The sequence below is a fragment of the Castor canadensis genome, chromosome 9, assembly GCF_047511655.1.
Source record: "Castor canadensis chromosome 9, mCasCan1.hap1v2, whole genome shotgun sequence".
NCBI lineage: Eukaryota > Metazoa > Chordata > Mammalia > Rodentia > Castoridae > Castor > Castor canadensis.
Window position 1 is genome coordinate 43557682 of NC_133394.1, and position 22259 is coordinate 43579940.

At 38.4% G+C, this 22259-nt stretch overlaps 1 long non-coding RNA gene across 1 annotated transcript in view; it reads left to right on the plus strand.

Annotated features, from left to right (window-relative positions):
- The window catches only part of LOC141410865 (uncharacterized), a 242136-nt gene that overhangs the window by 36981 nt on the left and 182896 nt on the right, over positions 1-22259 (plus strand). The window contains exon 2 of the long non-coding RNA XR_012435653.1: positions 19539-19626. This is a non-coding gene — a long non-coding RNA (uncharacterized lncRNA). The remainder of the gene's footprint in view (positions 1-19538; positions 19627-22259) is intronic.

Consider the following 22259-nt stretch of genomic DNA (forward strand, 5'->3'; position numbering starts at 1 on the left):
TCACAGACATATATCATTTCTTTGTGTTGGAAACATTCACAATCTTCTGTACTAGCTATTTTGAGATATTCAATTAATTGTTGACTAACTCGGTTCTCCTCTATCTCCAATGTACCAGTTAAACTAACTTGTTCTCAGGTTGCCTTTTAAGTGACTCATCAGTGGAAGAACACTGGCACTCTTTCCTTCAACTCCTACTCCTACTTTGGTAGAGGTGGGAGTGATACTTGAGTTGTCCTATGGTGTTATAGAACATTAGAAGTTATTTCTCGGATATAACTGTCACCTATGTCTATTATCTATCCCATCTCCATCATTCCCACTACTAAAACCTTCCCAGACTCTAGTAACCACCGTTCTATAAAGTTGATATTTTTGTTTATCTATTGCCTGCTTTGTCTTATTTCTTATTGGTTCAGTACTCACATTGGGGTGCCTCAGAAACACCTGACAATAATTATTATTGTCAGGCAGAACTTTAGCTACAGTGGGAATCTTATTTGAGGAAAAAACCTTGTTTCTAAGTAAGTGCTTTCAAGGCTTCCCTGTGTTTGACAGTGGAGCTCCAGGTTGAAGATACAAACTTTCTTCTACCTCCAATGCACCAGTTTAACTCGCTCAACTTGTTTAAGTAAGCCAGCAAATGAAAGAACACCTGCAGTGGCTCCTTCCTCAAGACCAGGAGCTCCCCCAGAAAGGAACCTTTAAAGATACACCAATAATGCCATGCTGTGGAATGAGTAAAATTGTGCAGCATAGGGATCATAAACAGAAGATTTTTATTCCTGAGCAAGCAAAATGAAAATTCAGCAAACAAATCGAAGAATCAAGATAAAGACCTGCAAGATGAAATGGGAACACGGACTATATAACAATGAACATAAAACAAAATCCTCTCAACACCTGGCAATTATATTGGTTCTATGGTGAGTCAGAGTGACAAAACACTCCTAGAGGAGAAAGTGTCATGCTTGTAGCAGTACTAACAGTTTGCATCTGTGTATTACTTGTGCTGTAAAATTGCCTTTGCATCTGTTTCCATATATGGTTTTTATATTAACCCTGTGCTGTTTGTAAGTGAGTTGGCTCTCCTTATTATAAAACTGGCTAAATAAATGTGGCTAAAGAGGCTCTGAGAGGTAATGCAAATCTCTGACAGCTATAGCTGGTCAGATGACTGGTGTCTAATCCAGTAATAGATAAAAGTTCTCTTTTATTACACAATGCTTTCTGCTAATTTGGTAATGGTGTGAGTGATACTTAAGCTATTTTTTCTTTTTTAATGTCTTGGGTACAATGAGTCTGATTTACAAATTGTCACTGAAAAAATATTTCATGTCTACTATTTTGCAAACATACATTCTTCCACCATTGCCTGAACTGAGAGGATTTTCCTTCATAGGTCTATTAATGGGATATTTGGTTTTCTCATTTTAATAGGGATTCAGAATAAGAGGATTGCTTCTCTAAATAAATCTAGGGTGTAATAAAGAACAATTTCATTGTTAAAGGTAGAAGATGTATGAGTGGGAAGAGAACAAGAAAGGCCTAAAATGAGTCAGTGGTATGTTTTAGCACAAAGACAATCATGTTTATAGGACTTACACTAGAACTCTCAGATTTGAGGGATAAAGAAATGAACATGGTATTTAAAGCACAACTACTCACGTGTTTGAGAAAGTGTTGGTACGTTCTTACCTCACTGAAACTTGTCCTGCCTGTGAATGGCTGTCACCTGGAACTTCACCCTTCAAAGTATTAAGATGTGTTTTCTCCACTTCACTTACTATTTGGCAAATATCATTTACCTCCTTGCTTCCTTAGGGCAAAGTTCTGGAGGGTACTGGGTTCTATAGTTGTGTTTGACAGTATCTGACAAGGGTTTTCTGACTATATCTGGTTAAAGCCAAGGCAGCCTACCTACTGCAATGGTCTTTATTGTTCTGAATTTGTCTTAGATTTCTGACCATAGTGGGAAGTTGGGGGCAGGCCACTACTCTACCTGGCTTCTTGGGGCTTGTTTCCTGGTCTTATCCTATAAGCTCTTTTTCCTAGAGCCGAGTTTCCTCCCCTTTTCCCTCTCTATCACATTAAACAAATTACTGTAGTCAAAGTCATGGTCTGTAGTGGACTTTACCATTATAGGAACTCTGAAGCATTTCTTTCTTCCCTCAGCTCAGATTGGATACCCCTGATCACAACCTGCCCTGGGCTTGGGATGTCCATTTCTTGGTGAAATGGAAGCTGCTGCTACCCTGTTCCCCCACCCCACCTAGGCTATGTGCTTCCTTTTAGCTATAACCCTCTTACTTGAGTCTTATCCTTTTACTTGTGTGGTATTTTCATTCATGTTGGTCTTGTCATTAAACTCTATAAAACATACTGGAATATTGCCTCAATAATAGAGTAGCAACCCAGGGAATTCATAAGACTGCTGTAATAGTCAATAAATGTAGTAAATTTTTAACTGGTGCATTCGGCAGAGACGTCACAGAATTCTATGGAAACCAAATAAGCAAATAGATAATAGTAAGAGTAGAATAAAATAAAGCAGAACTATTGTAAAAGGAATTTCAGAGGATAGAGTAAGTCTGAGTTTTCTGCAGGCATTGATTATTTATCAAACACAGAAATCTAGGATTTTCAGTTCTTTCACCCAATTTGATTTTGTTATTAGGGAAATAAATTTGGTTTTTCAGTATTATTTTCCACAGTAATAGAATTCTTGAATTTTGACAAGGCAAATGCTTTTCCAGAATAAGGACTGTAATTTCCATCTTCTCTTGCAGCTAGGTTTGCTATATGTCTAAATTCTAGTAAATTGATGTAAATGGCAATGATATAAAAACTTCCCATGAAGTTTCCTTAAAGGAAGAAGATCTGTTTTCTTTATTATTATTTTTTTTTAACCTTCACAGAGACTGGGATGCAGACATGATGGTTAGAAACAGAGCAGTCTTCTTGGCTTGTCAGATGAAGTTAGGAATAGAGGTCAACCTCATACAAATGAGATGGATGGAGTTCAGGACCTTGACAACATGGGGAGCTATACCAACATTGTCCTCTTTACTAATTAGCTTGTCTTTTTAAAGATATTCATTCTTGTTTTGAAAATTCCTCATTTCTAGCTCATCAAATATTAATTATAAAGATTACAAGTGTGTTCAGGTGGTGGGGGAAGGGAAGGGAACACTTATACACTGTTGGTGGAAATGTAAATTAGTGCAGCCACTATAGAAATCAGTATAAAGGCTCCTCCAAAAACTAAAAATAGATCTACCAAATAATCCTGCCATACCACTCCTGATTATATATCTGAAGGAATATAAGTCTTCAAACGATAGAGATACCTATAATTTGTGTCACAATATACTTTAGGAGTCCACAATTCATAACAGCCAAGTTATGAAATCAGCCTAGGTGCCTATCAACAGATGGATGGATAAAAAAAGTGTTATATATACACAATAGAGCATTATTTAGCTGAAAAAAGAAGAACAAAATTATGTCCTTTTCAGGAAAATGGATGGAATTGAAGATTATCATGTTAAGTGAAATAAGCCAGACTCAAAAAGACAAATGCCGCATATTTTCACATATTTTCTCTAATATGTGGAATCTAGATCCATAAATACAAAACAAACAAAGAAACAGATCACAGAAGGAGGGAGACATGGGATGGTGATGGTGGGTGTACAAGATACACTGCATACATGTGTGGAAATGTTATAATGAATATTATTATTTTGCATAAGTTTTAAAAAACAATAAAAAGTTTACAAGTGTGTAGTAGGTTGCATTGAGTCCTCCAGAAAGATATGTCCACGTCCTAATTGTCAATACCTAAGAATGTGACAGAGATTGTCATGATCCTGTCATGAGCCAAAGAATGCCAGGAGCCAGCAGAAGTTGGAAGAGGCAAGGGAGAATTTTACCCTAAAGCCTGTTGACATATTGATTTTAGACTTTTGTCCTTTAGCATCCTGAGATAATGAACTTCTGAAGTTTTAAGCCACCAGTTTGCAGTATTTTTTGTGATGGCCCTAGGAAATTATACAAAAGATACCACTTTTTCTTTGACAAACACATTGGAGATTCATCTATGTCATAAAATGGTAATTTAAACACATGTCTGGATAATTTTTGGGGGTACCATGTTTAGACCAGGCTTGTAAGAATACTTTAAGAACATTAATCTATGCTCTAGAAAAATGTCATTTCTCCCAGAGTTTGTGTACTTTGTTGGGATTCTTCATGGAACCAATCCTATTATCATATATGAAATCCATTGTACTTATATGTTGGTGTGAGTTTATCTTTTAAGGTTTATCAACTGACAAATGTTCATCAAAATCAAGTTAACAGGTTTTAGTTAAAATGACACTGCTTTCCTGGGCAAATGGGTGAAGTACTTCATTCTCATCAAAAGGAACTCAGCTTCTATAGCAACAAAACCAATTTGGTCTAACAATAAGAGAGTGATTCCCAACAACACTTATCAACCTTGCAGAATGGCAGACCCTGTATTAAAATCAATTATTGGGTGCCAGTGGCTCATGCCTGTAATCCTAGCTACTTGGGAAGCAGAGATCAGGAGGATCATGGTTCAAAGCCAGCCTTGGGCAAATAGTTCATAAGACTCTATCTCAAAAATACTCAACACAAAAAAAGTGTGGTAGAGCGGCATTGAGTTACTTGTATAAGTATCCTGAATTGATTCTCACCAGTATGACTGAGACTTAATCAGGTGACAGGCAGTACATTTTGTGTGTATGTGTGTGTGTAAAAGAAAGATTTACAAATATTTTGTTTACTTTCATAAATTATTCTACCAATTGCACACTCATTTGTGAGCATTCTACTTTGAAAACATCTCCTGGATAGTGAAGGAGGAGCCCTGTTTCCCATGTTAACTGGGATGAACTGGATCTTGTCACCCTTCCTTACCTCCTTTCCCTACTTTTAAATACCTGGGTAGCTTCCTCTTGTACTTACATGGTCCCTCACAGGACATTGAGTGATATCAGCTCTACCTGAAGCAAAATTATGGGGTTTATTTTGTACTAAACCTGCAAAATGCAACAATCAACAAAGAAAGTAAGACTTTTGGGTGATATTTGGAAATGTAGTGCTTTCCTTATTATCCTTGTAATTTCACTAGAGAATAGTGGTCTGAGGTGAAGTTTCTGGTGCATTTTTCAAGCTCACTAGTGTTGATGAATTTATAACCAGATCTGTTAAGGTAGTCATAATAAAAAACAATAGGCAATGTGATAGTAAGATTAGGAAGAAGCAAAAAAAAAAATTTGTGGTAAAGAACAAGTTGGTAAGCAAAGCTTTCTTGACCAAAGTTGCTATTGTTTATCAGTGATTTCTATGAGGTGCATGGCTGGCAATGTAATCTGAAGCCACAGGACTGAAGGCAAGTTTGCCTTTTGAGGAAATTTAAGTCAATGGTAAAGCTCTGAGGCTGATTCACTAAAAACCAGAACTTGCATGAGCCTGGAGTAAATGTGAGAAAGTAAAGGAATTTCAGTGCCAGATGGATCTTTGGCTTATATTGCTGGTCACGCACCAGTTTTTTAAAAACCCCACACACTACCAAACTTACCAAGTATTACTGAAGAAACAAGTGGGGTGCAAGAATGTTGTATCTTGTATACCAAAGGATAAAGATAATACTTATTTACTGACATTTATGGATAATATAATCCTTAGAGTGCTTAAATTAAATGTTAAAGTTAATCCTCTTTACATAAGAAACCTCATCAGAATTTGGATGAGAGAACTCACGCTAAAGCAAAGTCATGGGCACTGAATTAATATCATTTTTCATAATTTCCTAGAAATGAAAAAGCTAAAACAAACAAATAAATGAACCAGAACTTTCCATAGGGCCCAGGCCTTTGAACCTTATTTTGTGTAGAAATTCTTTATTAGTAACTACATAAAAGCCATATAAAGCATACTTTTTGTATGCTGAAAACTATATTTATATTTATTTGAACTTTTAAACATAGATCTTAAAATATCTTTTTCTTTTAAATTTGTTCTGACTCACTTCTAGCTTCATTAATAATGTAAGCCCTAGTATGGATTCCAACACTCTTAGAAGGTAACTTGTAAAAGGTTGGTTCTTCCAAGTAGCTGACTAAATGGCCTTAGGAGGTGGAGGGAAGTGAATGACCCTGAGGTCAGCAATTGCCCTTGTGAAAATATCATAGTGATGAAACAAAACTGGGCCTCTCCCTTTTCTTCCCTGCCCATCTGATGGCTGGAACTGGGTGCATGGGAGTGACTGCCCTGAGGTTGCTGGGCCTGAGCCACAGGACACCGGGGTCAAGGATGGAACAGGAAGTGTCGAGCTAAGGAAGCTGGCAGAGAATGAAGATAGAGACCTGGAGAGATTTGATGGTAATGAATCTGACAACCTGCAAAACCCAATGAACAGGTTTGAAGGTGGGGTCTTTCCAACAGTCTTTTAGAGGTCCTATGACCATGGCTGAATATTCTTCAGAGAGACAGTCCCTGAAGTTTACATTGGGATTGGCTGTGTGGTGCCATGTCCCTTCCTCACTCCTTCCTCTCTCTGGGTTATCCAAAGAGGCTTGAAAGAGAAGGGAAGGGAGGTCAAGTCCGAAAAGAATCCTGGCTCAAGGATCTGTAGCACTGTTCATAGACAGGCTATCAACCTGTCCATTGGGGAAACTGCCCTTTCATTACAGCAGAAATGAAATGCTTTCAAATAAAAGTGAAAAAGAGATTGTGCAGGTTTTCAAATGTAAACTCTAAGGTTTGTGATCTTTATGCATTTTTTAAAGTCACTTTAAATACTTGCACTGAGGGGACACCCCACCTGGAGTTTGGAGTCTTATCGGATTGTGGCACCAGTTGTTCAGATGTGTGCAAAGAGAGAGGCAAGGAGGACTGGACGCTAGTACAGTTGTTGCCATGACCGTGAGTGCAATGGCCAGTATGAGGGCTGCCAATATCAATGCCATGGTTGGGGCAAGGCCTCTTCCGAGGGAGTCTATTTCCATGTTTAAAATGCAAAATGTCTACATTGCATTGCAGATCAAAGATATTTGTGTGAAGCTAAGACACCAAATATTTCAGTAATTTGTTACATCATGAGATTTATTTCATATTCCTTTTTGAGTCATTTTAAAGAACAAGACAGACATGGGATGATATTCAAAACACTGAACAAACTATATGGCAACCCCTGTAGTGGTCATTAAAAGAGATGCTAGCTGCAGTCCTGGTGTCACCTCTGCAGCTGCAGGATGAGGGGAGGGGAAAGAGTATCTAGGAAAGTGTCAGGGGTGACAGGCAGTGAGGTGGCATTGTGAGAACTCAGAGTGTCAACTACTTACCAGTCAATACTGAAACATTTACATTTTGCACCAACAGATTGACCCCTTAGCTGAGTATTAGTACTACCATATGGAAATAGCTTGCTTGTCCTCGGCCCTTGTCACTTTAGTTACATCGCTCAGCACTTCAGAATCACACAGAGCTGGATGGTTGATGCCTACCTTCTACAAGATGGGCTCTCTTTGTTGCTTTCTGAATGATTACTTCCCTCCACATGGCTTCCACCCCTCTCCCCAAAGTGTTTATATTAATATGATCACTTAAAGTGTGCTTGAAGGGCCCTCCATTTGTCACTTTACAGCTTTGGATCAATCATGCTAACTCCTTGACAGAATTGAAAGTCTAGCATATCCAAAATGTTTTGAGATCCTCACATGGCTGTTAGGAACCAAATATAAAAATGACACTTTACGAGTTCTTTTAACAAAGTCTAGCTCCCTCAAAGAATGGCCTGTGTGAGGAGCCTAGTATGCTGACTGCTAATACGTGTTTTTGTTGAATCGTGTTTGCTCATGTAAACAATGGATGCTGCCTGTGGTGCTCAGGACTGTCATGAGCTTGCATGACGCTTGGAGAATGTGATCTTACCAGACAAATGCATGTACGTCTGCACCTCACATCTATGTGCTCATATGTGTTTCATGCAGTCAAAGGGAAAGGGACTCATTTATATTAGGCCAGCACTCTGAAAACTTCTGTATCTGATCAGTAGGAACAGAGAAAATCAATGAAAAATTGGGAGGAACTGACAAAGAATGAATGAAAAGTTAGAGGATCCCCACTAAATGTTATAGTTTGGAATTATTTAGTGAGGTTCTTATTTTTTTCAAATGCATAGGATGTTTTTCAAGTAGATTCGCTTATCTAACATTGGAAAACAACACGGCTGAGGAATGTTTGGGGTCTTTATTAAGCAAGAGCTCTTTGATGAAACGTTGTAAGGATGTGGTTCTAAAACTTGAACATGCACAGAAACACCTGGGCTTCTCAGTTCAGTAGATCTGGGGTGGGGCCTGTGAGTCTGCATTTTTAACAAGTGCAAATGTCCATGCCACTTGTCTCCAGGACCACAATGTGAGAACTGCTGTAAGATGGACAGTATTATCATCCTCAGGTATACATCACAACTACCTGCAAAGATTTTAAGCAATATCCAAGCTGGGCTTCATTTCCAGAGATTCTGATTTAATTGCCTGTGGATGGCCCTAGGGAACTGGTAATGTTTATAAATTCTCTTGGTAATTCTAATATTCATCAGGAGGTGAGAACCATAGCCTAAAGATTAAATACCAGTGTGGGATTTGTTACTGGTTGATATTTGATTGAATATTTGATGGTTTTAAAATAATGTTTGCACTGGCATGTAGCTACATAACTTTTTAAAAAAGCAACCATAGCCTTTGACAGAGGCCAAATCCATTAAAAAATTGGTGTTAGCACATTAATATCAAATTCACAGCTTTGAAAAATTACACAAGCGCAACTTGCTCCCTTTCCATGTTTGAAGAGGTGAGCAGGATTGAGACAGGAGTCTTACCCTTCTTTCTTTACAGCACTGCCTTTTACCTCACCCCATTGTCAGGTTCTGTGCCCTCTTCCTTTTGTCCAACCTTTTGTTCAAAGGTCATTTGGCTGACTGCTGGAGCTGTCCTTCAGATTGTAGGTGAATGAAACAGAAAGAGCTCTGGGAATAGCCATAAAAGGGGTCAAGGGCACCCCCTGGAGGTGGAGTGACTCATTTTACAGGGCGCAGGCCTGGGCATCAACTCGTATTTAGATTCTTACTACCTTCCTGGGCTGATGGCTCTATGATCTTGAGAAAATTATTGAATAATGTTTAAACATCACATTTTTTAATTCCATAAAAGGAAATCATGTCTACCTCCTCTGAGTTTATTTTAAAGAGTAAATAAGACAGCACAGGTGGGACTTTGATGACCTTATTTTCACTGAGTATTGGGAATACCAACATGTAGAAGGCAATTGGTGATTTCAGCCACATTAAAACAAACTTTATAAACTGTAAAGCACCAAGAAAAAAGAACCACTTCTTATGCACTTCTTATGCACTTTGGCCTTTATCTTTCTTTGGACTCTGTGTACCTCCACAGATAGGTACAGTGTTTATAACAGGTGATGAGAGTAAAAGTTGATATAATGCCATTCAAATTTGTAGGAGTCAGAATCTGATTATCATCACATCTCATTTCTGAAATATTTTTCCACCAAGAATGTAAAAGAGTCTTGATGATGATATTATTTTCATCGTACCTTTTCAGAACTTCTGAGGTCATTATGTCAGTCAGAAAAGAATTGTTAGGTGCAGCTAGGAATTGAAGTCCTGGGTTCTATTTATTCCTGACAGTACTGTGGTGTGTCATGCTTTATAAATAACCTTTATTGACTTAACTTTGGCACGCCTCAGCTTACTGATTTATAATTATGCCAAAATAACATCTCTGCTTCTCCTAATAATATTTTCTCTGTTTTGTTATAAACTTGGATGGATGCAGTGGAATCAGTTGGACTGAATGAATTAGGGTAGGGGTGGGGATATATCATTTGTCAAATTGCATGATTGTAAGAGTGACAATAAGCCAAATTTGGCTGGAAGAGCAGTAGCCTTCACAGCTTGGCAAGGGATCGTCACTGAATATTTTAGTTGAACGAGTTTTACCATGGCACAGAGTTCTTTGGTTAGTGAATGCTTGCTCAGTGTTATCAGAGCCAAGAGGATGAATATATGCGTATATGTGAAATAGAAGGGAGAAAAGCTTGCTTTGTAATCTTATTATATGCTCAATTTTACTAGTGACAGCTATGTGTTGATGCCTTTGTGCAAAGCTGACATGTTGATCCAACCTCTTTGTTTTTGCTGAAGAGTCAATATCAAATGAGAAATAATTATATCATCGCTACTTAGCTGTTTCAAACAAAGAATTTATTTTTAAATAGCTAGAATATTCCTATTAATTTATAGGTATTTGCTATGATACAATATTTTGATATGAACAAAACATTCCAAAAACTTAACTTCCAAGGGAAAGACTAACAAAATGATTAGAAAATTCTAGCTCTCCCAAAGCAGGAAATGTGAAAAAAAAATCTCTCTTATTTTTTTTCACCCACACCCCCTGGTCTGGATTTCCCAGGCAATAGCCTTTTTTTTTGTTGTTGTAAAGTTAGTCTTCAAATATAAACCAAAGTCCTGGGCTCCATTACTGTTGCTGGCCAGAAAACTAGAGTCAGCGTTATCTCTAAGTTTGTGAAATTCAGAAAAAACAGCTCTGTGGTGGCAGGGCTAGAATTTTATAGCCTGGGTAAGGAATGCCATTGAAGTTGTCAGACTCATAAACTTAAAATGTTTAGATCTTTTGGAGGGAGGGAGCACGGAGTGGTGGGAGAAGAAAAGAACTCCAAGTTTTCAAGACAATTTTTTATTCCTGAGTCTCTCCTACATTGTTCAACTTCAGAACAGTTTTTCTGACTCAGTTTCTCCACCCACATAGTGAAATAACTGCAAGAATTAACTTATCTTTGCTTGAGGTCTCAGTTTAGAAGCCACTTTCTTTTGGGAAGCCTTTTTTTAACCTCTTTTTTTTTCTTTGTTGGTTTGATGCCTAATTTTTTGAAACCCACTCTCCCACCCTCTACCCAGCCCCACCCATTGCCTGAATCTCTACGGCTACTTTGTACATAGTTTTATGTTTGTCTATTTATTTCTCTTTCTGCTCCCCCTTCTGGTACCCTTTCCACTTAGATTAGAAACTCCAGCTTAAAAACTGAATTTTCACTACTATAATTGCAGTGTCTCGTCTATATTGAGGTACAGGATACTCAATATAGATTATTGACAGAATAAAGGAAAAAAGAACAGAATTTTTTTGGTGCTCAAGGACAAGTCTACAGATATAATTGTTGGAAGATGAATTTTTTTTTGCATGTGTGTACGTATGTGTGGGTGGCACACAGCCTTATTAGCTCATTTCAAAAAGAAGAGAGAAGGTCATGTTGGATGATTCTTAATAGCCAAAATGATTCATGGAGGTATGCATGCTTGGCACACGTTCATCACTGGAGTGATAGGCAGGGCACAGCTGCCATAGGAACTGTTGGGTTGGCTGGCTGTACCCACAAAAGGGAGGAAAGCTCCCTTTTGTTCTACATTCAGGTAAGGGCACACCACCATGATGTGATTGGACAACTCAAACTACTTTAAGCCATCTGTGCTAGCCAGTCAATGTGCTAACATTTATTGAGCACTTATATGAGACACTTTTCTAAGAACTTATACAATTAAATATCACGACAAACAGGACTATGATTCCCATTGTAGGGAATTTTTAAGGCACAAAGAAGTGAGATCAATTGCCTACGTTGACATAATCAGAAAATGGAGTAGGTAGGCATCAAACCCAGGCAGTGAGCCTCTGGCACCTGCAACACTGAGACATGAAATCTGCCTCGAGGGAGAAGGGCTGCCTGTGCTCTCAGCTAAGCAGCTAGGAGGGCCAGTTGTTAGATAAATCAGTCAACTGAGCAATCAGTCAATAATTTGGACTGATGTCAGTCATCAAAACAGTGAATGTCAGGGCCTTGCCCTGAGAACCTGCAGTCATGCAAGTCAGGCACATTCTTAGAGAACATTTCAAGACAGGATAGAAGTATGTGTTTATTTGCATGGCACAGGGTGTCTTGTTCATGCCCACATGCTGAGAAAGGTCCCTGCCCTTGTGGGGCTAGTTCTGAGGACAAAAGCATTCTTTGCCTTGTGTGTATGGCTCTACTGAAATGATCCCAGTTGCTGACTACTTTAGGCATGGCTTCTGCAACTCTGAGGAAAAAGTTTCAGGCAGGGCTGGCTTGATCACTCCTGAGGCAGAGGAGGGACTTCTGTATGACTGAGAAAGAGTCAAAATGATAAGAATGGGGTAATCATTGCAACCACAATAAGAGTTAATGCTTGTTGAACACTTAGGTGCACTCTGGTTCTAATTCGTAATTCTTATTTACTCTGTGTACATATTTACACATTTTCTCAGAAGAACAGGTTGGTACCTTTTTTAAAAATATATTTTATAAATGACAAAACTGGGATAGAGAGATAAAGCACTTTTGTTAGTCAAAGGCAAATTCTACACTTCCATTTATTTTGTCTTAACAACCATATGGTTTTTACTCTGTGCCAGACTCTGCGCCAAATGCTTTATATATATATATATATATATATATATAATATTTATATATATTATATATATAATATTTATATATATTTATATATATATAACATCAAATCCTTGTAACTCACCCACTTTATGGATAGGATAACTGAGGTAAAGCAAGGTTAAGTAATTTTTCAAGAAAATAGTACTAGTCATTCTAACAATCGTCCGTTTGATGTTAAATTCTGATCCTGTAATCACTGGGCTCTAGATAGTCTTTGTGTGACTTTCTCTCATGACTTAACCAAGAGAGTCAGTGTTTTATTATCTGAAAAATGTCATTAAGGACACGAATCCATATCTTATAGGACTGTTATGATGATTATATGCAATAGTTTATATGAAGAATTTAGAGTAGATCTGACATGTTGAAAAAGTTCAATAAATGTTAGTTTAAAATCTTATCAGCATTTGTCAATTTTTTATTTACTTTGGAATTCAAACTCAGCTCAAATATTTATTTTTCACTTATCAGATGGGGTAGCTTGGATATTCTTAATTTTTCTGTACCTCAGTGTCCTGTAAAATGGAGGAAACAGTAGTATCTACTTCAGAGGGCAAGACCATCTATTTAAAGAGCAGAGGTCTGTGGCAAGTGCTCAATTAATGTTTGCATCTATTATTAGGAGAAGTAAGGGGCCAGAGTTGGGAGGGACACAAAAATGTTTACTATGGAGACTTCACGGTGTAATTAATTATGAGTGACTCAGAGGGCATGTCCAAGAATGGGGGCAAGAGAGCAGTTTGCCAGGACGTCCTGACCTCCTGCAGGTATTTCACACTGTACTGGAGAGTCCGAGCTTGGAGCCAAGCAGCCCTGGGTTCTATTCAACATGCTGCACCTGCATGGCCCAGGCGAATTACTTCATGGCTCTAAGCCTCCGATTCCTCATCTGTGCAATGAGGTTGAGCTGTCAGGAGGATTCGCTGAAATACTGTGTATAATTCACTTGGCACAGTGCCTGGCAAATAGTCAGCTCCCAGTAAAAGGTAACTATCAGTGTTTCTAAATGTTGTCATGGAGGGCACAAAACACAGCCTGTGACTTACACAATCTGGGAACCATTTCCGACTAATTCAAAGATGACTCTCATGTTCCTAAGGAGTTTTACTATGAGGCTGTCCCATTTGCTGTTCCTGCTGCACATGTGGCCTCATAGTCACAGAGCTGGGCAACTTTAGATCTAGAAGAATAATTGTTAGTGTAGAGTAAGATTTTGAGATTGTTGAATTTAAATAGTCCCTCTGATAAATGAGAAAAACAAGGTCAAAAGTGTTTAAGGGACTTGTTCAGGCCCGAGAACTGAATCGTGGGCAAGAAGACTAGAAGCTCTATCTCCTGATTCTACACTTAAAAATTTCTAGGAAGTTAAGTAGCCTGTTTCTGTTCTTTCACAATGTTGTTGTGATGAGAGGTGCTAAATGCAGCCATAATCACTGGAAAGTCTTAACCAAGCCATTGAGGAAAACCTGACTTAGTGAGCCTTTACTGACAGACTCATCACCCCCCAAATGAGGGATGCCTTTACGTGTACATCAGCTTCTTTACAAAACACAGATAAAACAAGTTCATGTAGCTCCCTCAAGATACATAAGAGACAATGAAATTGCAAAACACAAAAACAAACTCAACAAAAACCAATTTCCAAGTCGCATGAGATTCCCTGAAATTTGAATGCTATGCTTGTCATCTCAAGAAAAAGGCTATGTATTATGATGTGGAACACCATATATTACTTGAGATTACTTTAAAAACGTTTTCCATGAAATAACTGCATCTTGTGTTCTTTATTTTTAATTATAGGTGATTTTTAATCCATTAGATCAATGAATCTTCCTATTTTTAAAATCATGATTCAAAAATGGAGAATTGAATAGATGATAAATTATCTAGATTAAAGAGGTATCACCTACCAGACAACTGCTAAGTCTAGAATTTGTTTCACTGCTTGAAGTAAATCTGAGGTTTTACTTTTTTTACTTCCATGTTATTAGTGCCAAAATGAACTAGATGTTTAGCTCAATTAGTAGAGTGCCTGAGTTCAAACCCCAGTGATATAAAAAAAAAAAAATTAAAGACTAACTCACACTTGGAGCCACAACCTCCTCTAGCAAGACTGTGAGAGTAACTCTTCATATGTGAAATATCATGTTAATTGATCAATATGTATTTTGCACTAATAAGCCAAAATACTTCAAGCTAAAATCTAATAATTTGTACAATTTAGAATTATGATTAACTGCAAGAAAGAATGAAAATCTTTTCCAAATAAAAGTGACTTAACAACATGAAATTGTTTTTCTCTCAAATAAAAGAAACATAGAAGTAGGCGGTATGGAATGCAGTTGTACCTGAGGTCCCCAGACTCCTAAGGTCCTGTCTTGCCACCTATCCAGAGACTTGAAGTACATGTAGAAGCTGTTTCTTCTCTGCCACAGTAGAGAAATTGTGCTGAATGTGGCTGTCCATTTGGGATTTGAATTTCTCACAGCTTCCCTTGCAGCTAGATGTGTGGCCATGTGATATAGATGAACAGATAAGATGGGAGTGACTTCCTCCTCACTTTTGCAAGATGAGATCTCTGGTTCTATCCTTCCATTCTTTTCCACTGTGACTTTGTCTGGATGGTGATATCTGCAGTGGCTTTGGAAGCCACACAACACAGATGACAGAGCCACCAAGAGCCTTAGGCCTTGAATGATTGGTATAAAACAAGCCATTGCTTGGCATTCTTACTTTGACTTTTTATACTATAGAGAAGCAAGCTGTTTTTCTAAGTCTGGATTCTCTTTTTTGCAACATTTTAGCCTCCCTGACTAAGCTATCATCCTAGGCATGGCTTAGGGACCTCTGGATCCAACATGGCTGCTTGTGTCATTGTGAATGATGGCTCTAGTCATAAGATCCCTCCTGCAAATCAGGTGAGAGGCAGCAGAACCGAGAGTTCTCTTGTCTGAGTCAGGTTCTTGCTGGAAATCTTCCACTTAACTTCTCATTGGGCAGAACTTTGTTTTATTTTAGGGAACAATGTGCTTCCCTCCCTACCAAAAAGATCAGGTTTCCTCCTAAGAAAGATATCAAGGGTGAGCAGCTTCCTGTCTCTACCAAAAATGTCTTTTTCATTTTCCACTGAAAAGGCAAAGATGAAGGTTCTCATAATTCCAAGTGTGAGACTTATTTTACTTTTTTTTTTTTTGTGGTACTCAGGTTTGAACTTAGGGCCTTGCACTGCTATGCAGGTGCTCTACCACTTGTCCCATGTCTCCAGCCTTTTTGACTTTGGTTATTTTTTATGTATTTATTTATTTTTTTGGCAGTTCTGGGGTTAGAGCTCGGGGTCTCATGCTTGTTAGGCAGGTGCTCTTACTACTTGAGCCACACCCCCCAGCCTAACTTTGTTTATTTTTGAGATAGGGTCTTGCTTTATGCCTGGTAGGACTGGACCCTGATCTTCCTAGTTAGACTTCCCTACACAGCTGGGATGACAGATGCTCACTACCATGCTCAGCTAGTGATTGAAATGGAGTCTCGCAAAATTTATCCTGCTCTGGCTGGCCTGGGATCACCATTCTCCTGATTTCTGTCTCCTAGTAGCTAAGATTACAGATATCAGCCACTATGTCAAGCTGAGATCCTTAATTATGTGACCACAAGAAGTATCAACAAATGATAAAAGCATCTTTCTTATTACAAACTATGCTCTCCGTGGTGATTTGTGTGTGTGTGTGTGTGTGTGTGTGTGTGTGTGTGTGTGTGTGTGTGTTTTAGGGGAAGGGAGATGGTAGGGCTTGGTGGTGGTGGTAAAACTGTAAAGGCCTATGCTCTAGGATGTTTCCTGTCCTGAGGGAAAAAGCAGTTCCTCTAGGATTCAGGGAATATCATCTTTCTCCCAGAGCTGGGACTGTTACAGACATTGTAGCTCCCCTTTGGGAGAGGGCCTGTTGAGGGATCTTATTCAGCTGATGAAATATGTTTCTGGATAGCTACCTGTAGTGCTGCATCATGGGACAGTTTTTCCAGGACACTCTCTTCTTCTTCAGTGTATATGGTTAAACCCTCAATTAAACTCAGCTCAGGGATTTCCTGACTAGAATGCAGACCCATATTTAATGTTGCCTTATACAAGATGTTTGACAGCTCCTTCTACATATAGACATGCTCTAGACAGTGGTGTCCTTCTTGGTATCTTTGGAAGAGTATTATTAATCCAACTGAATTGCATGCATAAATTTGATGCAATTTTAATTGAAACCACCTATGATTAATTTCCTTAACCCCAGAATTAATGCTCCTTTCTTGTGTTAATGCAGTGACTGCTTAGGATAAATAGAGAATTGAGGAAGATGCTTGTAACCATCACATTTGAGCTATCATTAAAAAAGACAGTAACACTTTCATTTGTTTGAATCTCAAGTATTAAGTTGATGTAAGATTTTTGATATTTTACTATATCAAAAAGTTCATGATTTCTCTTATTGAGGGCAGAGAGCATATTTTTCTCATGGATTTTCATCTCCCTATAGAACAGATAATATTTCTTTTGGTTACAAATTAGTTCTTATCCTTGTGTTAAGGTGAGGGCAAGAACTAAAAAAAATGCAGGTAATATATTCATCACTTTAGAGAAGAGCCTTCATAAGCAAATTTGAGCCATGGCTCACTTTTTTTGGAGTGGCCAGTGCCTCAGAAGTTGGGTGCCGTTCAGATGGAAGAGAAGCCTCTTAATTCTAGCAAAGTGCTAGGAAATAGTTGCCTTGGAGCTAAGGGATGAAGGGGAAGAAAGCCTTATCACAAATGGCTTTTTAGGCTTGGGTATATAGTAGTCACAGCTAGCTGTCCTCTGATAGCTGCTATCCTCTCTTTCTTTGGAAGTACAATTTTTAGCTAAGTCAGTTGTGCAACTAGCTGTGTATATGTAAAGGAATTCAAACTGATAGATGTTAAGAAGAAGGCTACGTGCAACTTCTAGATTGTGACCACAACAGGCAAGGAAGTGCTTTTTTTTTCTCCTCTCTTTTTCTTGCCACTACAAAGAGAAATGAACTTCTATTTTGTTTAAGATAATGTTATTTCCAGTCTATTAGTTACAAAAGTGTGTGTGTAACATACACCAAAACCTACGTGTATGTGTTCCTTTACAGCCATTCCCAAGCATTTGACCTGGGACCAGAAGCCATTAATATTTGGGTAGCTGAACTCACTTCATTGTCACATACTTTCAGTTGAGGATTATTCTCATTTTCAAAGCTTTTTCAACTTGAGATCCAGCATAGCAAAGGACCTCTTATAGATACTGAGTGGAGTGTGGGAATCATTAGAAGTCAAATTTATTTGTATCACACCTAGGTGATATAGTCTCATCTCTCGGACCTTGCTGACCAAAGTTTGCTTCTACACTCAGATTATAATCTCTCTGCTCTGTTTCTTGCATCACAGGCAGTGTCTTGGTGGAAGAGCTCTGGTCAGGAATCAGAAAATTGGAGAGATTGTCCTGGTTGTGAAATTTATTAGCATGGCTCTCTGATCATCAATTTCCAGGTCAGCTTGGGATTTGAATATCCCTTCCCAGTGCCTCAATGTGATTGCAGCAGACCCTTGGTATCTGCGGGTCTGTAGTTCCAAGGAAGCAACCACACCCAGGATGCGTGGAGTTCAGTGGTGCACTGTGGATGCTGCACTCATTTTTCCCAGAATGCTGTCCAACTTCTGCTAAAGACAGGCTGCCTTCCAGCAAACCTCAGATTTTCACTTTACCACTTCAGTGAAGCACATTCACTTTTACCTTGCCATTTTGGTAAGATTTACTTGTTGGGAGGCAGATTTTCACAAAATGAAGGGCAGGGAAACACTCAGCAGATCTCACAATGATTTCAATGCAACTGAAAATAACAAGACTTCTCTGCAGTCACCGAGCTGCGTGAGGAGCATGAGAATTTAACATTTTGACTTTTGAAATTTCTTTTGGTGTTTTCTTTATTAGTTATTGACTGCTTGTTTAGAACTATGTGTAATAAATCTACAAATAAGGCACGCTCTCTACATTCTGTGACTGAGCCTTAGGTGCACAGAGACAATGAAGAGAGAGTACTTTGTTCATCACTGTGAGATGGGTTGTGTCTGCAGGAAGGTGCTCTGGCAGGCTTCTGCTGGAGGCCTTTTGTTAATGCCCAGTTACCTGCGTGCTTGGATTACCTGTCTGCAGACACTCTGAGTATTTTAGATGGGCTTACTCTCTTCCCTAGATAGTCCCTACCTTCCTGTTCTCTCAGGCAGCTAGAAATCACCTAGATTTGTAGGTGATTTCAAGGCTTCAAGTTTCCTTGAAGATGTAAGGTCATACAGATTCAGTTCTTAAGAAGAATATAATTCCTTTGTACACTTAATATACACTAATAAAAAATAAAGAAGCAATACAAAAGAAAGGTGATTATAAATAATGGTTTTCTGAAAGAGGGCATATGGAAGACAAGATAGGGGGAATAAAACTTGTCTATAAAATGATATGTCTAGTGTCAACTTGAAACTTTAAGTAAGGAACAAGGTTAATCTAATATTGTTACTCCAGACTTAGATACTTTTATTTTCAAACCAAAATAATTGCATATACAACTTTGCTTTTCTAAAAAAATTTTGAGGTTTGTAAAGAATATCATTATTGCAACCTTCTCTGTATCATCTAATAATGACAATGCTAAGATGTTAATATTGTGTTCAGAATCAGCTTTTGAAGTAGTGCAATGAAATTAAATGGGAAAAAAAGCTCAAAAATGAAAAGAGAGGTATAAATGTATATTTTATGGTACATAAGAATATTTAGTCACTTCTGGATTTAAGTTATTTTTCTTTGAAGGCAAACTTATTGTCCCTGTGGATGAAGGAGTTAGTATTGTTTGCTTTTTCCTCTCTACTCCCATACATCCTGTTTTCCTCTTTTCTAGAGTTTCTACCCAACACTGAAGAGGAGCAAGGACAAGTCTTGTTGACCTCTGTACTGTGTTGAAGAAGCCAGTGAATGAATGAATGAAGGTAAATTGCTTATCTGGGACAAGCAGTGTGTCCTGATAAAATACAGATTAGTGTTTGGATTGGTGATTAAATGGCCCTGAGTCATTCTCACCCAGATTACTGAAACTGAGACCCGTAGAATAGACACAGGGGTTCCAAGAAAAAGCAAATGAACAAAGTTACTCACCCTGGAGCAGGAAATATGGCCTGGAAAACAGAGGTAAATGTCTGTGGGAAAGTAATTTGGAAGTTTGAAACAGGTCTGGTGTTGTGTCAAGTGTGCTGTGGCGCTCTGGGAAATATCTTGCTCAGAACCATACACTTCAGGAATTATAAATAAATCACGAAGAATTATTTATTCCTGCTGTGATCTTTAGGCTTTCCCTCCCTCTTTTTGCCATCATATAAGAAGAGTGGACTGTTTTAGAGTATGACATTTGTCACTTTCTTGCTTTCTCAAATGTTTTAACAAGTGATTATCTCAGAAGCATTACTTATTTTCCTTTATCTTTCTCTCTCTCTTTTTCCTTCCCCCTTCCCCTTCCCTTTCTTCCCTTTCCCCCTTCCTCCCTTTCCTTTCCTCTTCCCTTCCCTTTCCTTTTTCTTTTTGTTTTAGCAAGACAAAACTAAGGATACCTTATCTATTTTAAATTTCTTTTGGGATAATAAGGTCATTTTGTAGCTTCCTTTTTTGATGATTCAGCTCAGTGAGTAGACAAAGAATGTTTAGGTGCCAAGTTCTAAAAGAAAAATCCTTCCAAGTAGGATCTCAGTAGGTACATCAATGTAAACAACCAGAGGAAATTTTCATCATGTCTGGTAGAGTCAGAGAACACTTACTTTAATTCCATGCTCGCTTCCCTCAAGTTCAACAATGTCACCTGGTTGAGAACCACAGGAGAGAGATTAATCATTAGCAAACACACACCCTTCTGCCCCTCCCTCTGGCCTCCAGAAATTTGAGTGAGTCAAAAATATGTACCATTTAATCAGAGTGGCTGATTGAATGTACAAGTCCTTTCTTTCTCTGATGCCTTTTGAAGGGGAAAGAGGTGGTTTTTGGCTCCATTCACACCTAGTCCACATTTATCCTCTCCCTCTCCCTTTTCAATCTCTAGGGTATATTTTGTAGAAAAATCTTCTCCCACTTCCCTTTTCTGGCATTCATTATTTTCTTTACTTTTAGGTATTATTGGCTTCAAAAACTATTCAAACATATGACTCTGATACTTTGGAAAGGATCATCCCTATGTTTTCAAGAACTATTCAGGCCTCCAAACAATCCATGCACAGGATGAGGAAGTATTCCTTTTTGTAGATGTTTTACTGCTTCTGTTTTTCAGTAATTGGTTATCTGTTGTTCAAAGCATTTATTTAAAAAAAGTATCTAAGAGGTGTTCTCCTCTCCTTTTCTTTGTTCCTCCCTTCTTTCTTTCGTCTTTCCTTCTCTCCTCTTCCTTCTTTCCTTTCTCAACTACCCCTCCTGTCCTTTCCTACCTTCAGAATCTCAGTACTTGGATTAGAATATAAAAACTGGAATACAAAAAAAAAAAAAACAGGAATACAAAAACTGGTAAGATAGTATCACAGCCTTTAAGGATCTCACAGCTATCTGTGAGTTACTAATTCCCTTGCAGAGGGATAAGTGTCCTCAGAAGAGGTAGTGCCAGGACAGAAAACATTCTGTCAGGGATTCAGATGGAAGGCTAATCTGAGTCTGTAAGAAACTCTATTCCATGTAGAAGTAACAGATTCAAAAATAAAAAGAAATGGAGACTTTTGGGGGAAATGCAATCTGGAATAAATACAGAGATTGGTCAGAGATGGGGTCAAAAAGCTCACCACTGAGCTGGGTAACACCAGAAGTGGAGGGATTAGAGGGAAAAATGATGAAGAATTCTTGGCACTGGGTCAGATAGACTATCATTAAGCTAATGAACCATCTTGCCTGGGGAAGCTGTTGCTAGAAAGAACCAGGGAAGAAGTTAAATCAACCCAACTATTCTGGGTTGGTGGTGGGGAGAAACCTCAGAACTCTAATGAAAAAGAAACTGGAAGTTAAGAAACTGATTCACTGAAAGCAAAATTGTGAAAGTATACATAGATTACATCAGGGTGAATGTATTGATTGGAGTTAGAGTTAAAAGACCATGATTATGAATTTTGTTAGTGTTTTTCTAAAATAGTTTTGGGAGACAACTTTATGCCCTTCTTCCTCTAAATTAAATGGCACATTGTGGGCCTCATTTTTCTTTTGTAGCTTCGATGGCTGGAAAAGAGCTCAGCTATACTGTCCTCAAACTTTAGTTCTGTGGTAAAGAGAACTCCTCACTTAACAAAATGCTTTGCCGTTATTGAAGCTGCAGGGTGCGGCTAGCACTGTTACACCTCCAGTGACTGACGAACTCCTAGTTATCCTCAGAAGCACCTGAGAATCTGTACGCTGCACCTCTAGGGCTACATCCAAGCTAGCAATTTCCTAGCTAATTCGGCATCTTTCCAGAATACTGGTCACCAAATTGCAACTGGTTCCTGCTGAACTGAAGCTATCTCACAAGGATTTTCACTAGTGCTTACTGCAAGTGTGGAATTCCTGTTCAGAGGTTGTTTTTCTGAGCTGGCTAGTTGGGTCAGATTAAAAATTGACTTTGTTT